We start from the raw sequence: 601 nt of genomic DNA, 5'->3' as shown, positions 1-601 counted from the left end.
AGTTCCTTTATCTCCTTCTATTTTACAAATACCGGTTGATGAAAATGAGCAAGATAACAAAGAACAAGAGAAAGATGATCCACCTGAGGTCATGCCAAAGAAAAGTGAAGAACCACCAGTAAAGGCGCATAAGGAACCTATTCCTTACCCGAAAGCATTAAAGAAAGACAGACTCGCAAGGCGGTATGAGAAATTTGCGGACATGATTAAGCAAATTAGCATTAACATGCCACTCGCGGAGGTTCTTAGGGATATGCCCAATTACGGGAAGTTTTTAAAGGATCTCATATCCTCGAAGGGGAAATACCACGACGTTTCTGCCACATTCCTCCATGAGGAATGTTCGGCCATCTTAAAGAAACAAAATGTACCTCCAAAATTAGGAGACCCTGGTAGTTTTATCATACCATGTATGATGGGTGATTCGGTAGTGTACGATGCACTAGCCGACCTAGGTGCAAGTGTTAACTTAATGCCTTACTCGTTATATTTAAAACTTGACTTAGGAGACTTAAAACCAACCCGAATGGGTATTCGATTAGCAAACCAATCATTTGATACTCCAATAGGTATAGCCGAGGATATACTTGTAAAAGTTGGC

The sequence above is a fragment of the Rutidosis leptorrhynchoides genome, chromosome 3, assembly GCF_046630445.1.
Source record: "Rutidosis leptorrhynchoides isolate AG116_Rl617_1_P2 chromosome 3, CSIRO_AGI_Rlap_v1, whole genome shotgun sequence".
NCBI lineage: Eukaryota > Viridiplantae > Streptophyta > Magnoliopsida > Asterales > Asteraceae > Rutidosis > Rutidosis leptorrhynchoides.
The sequence above is the reverse complement of the archived record's forward strand: the minus strand, read 5'-3'. Positions refer to the sequence as shown.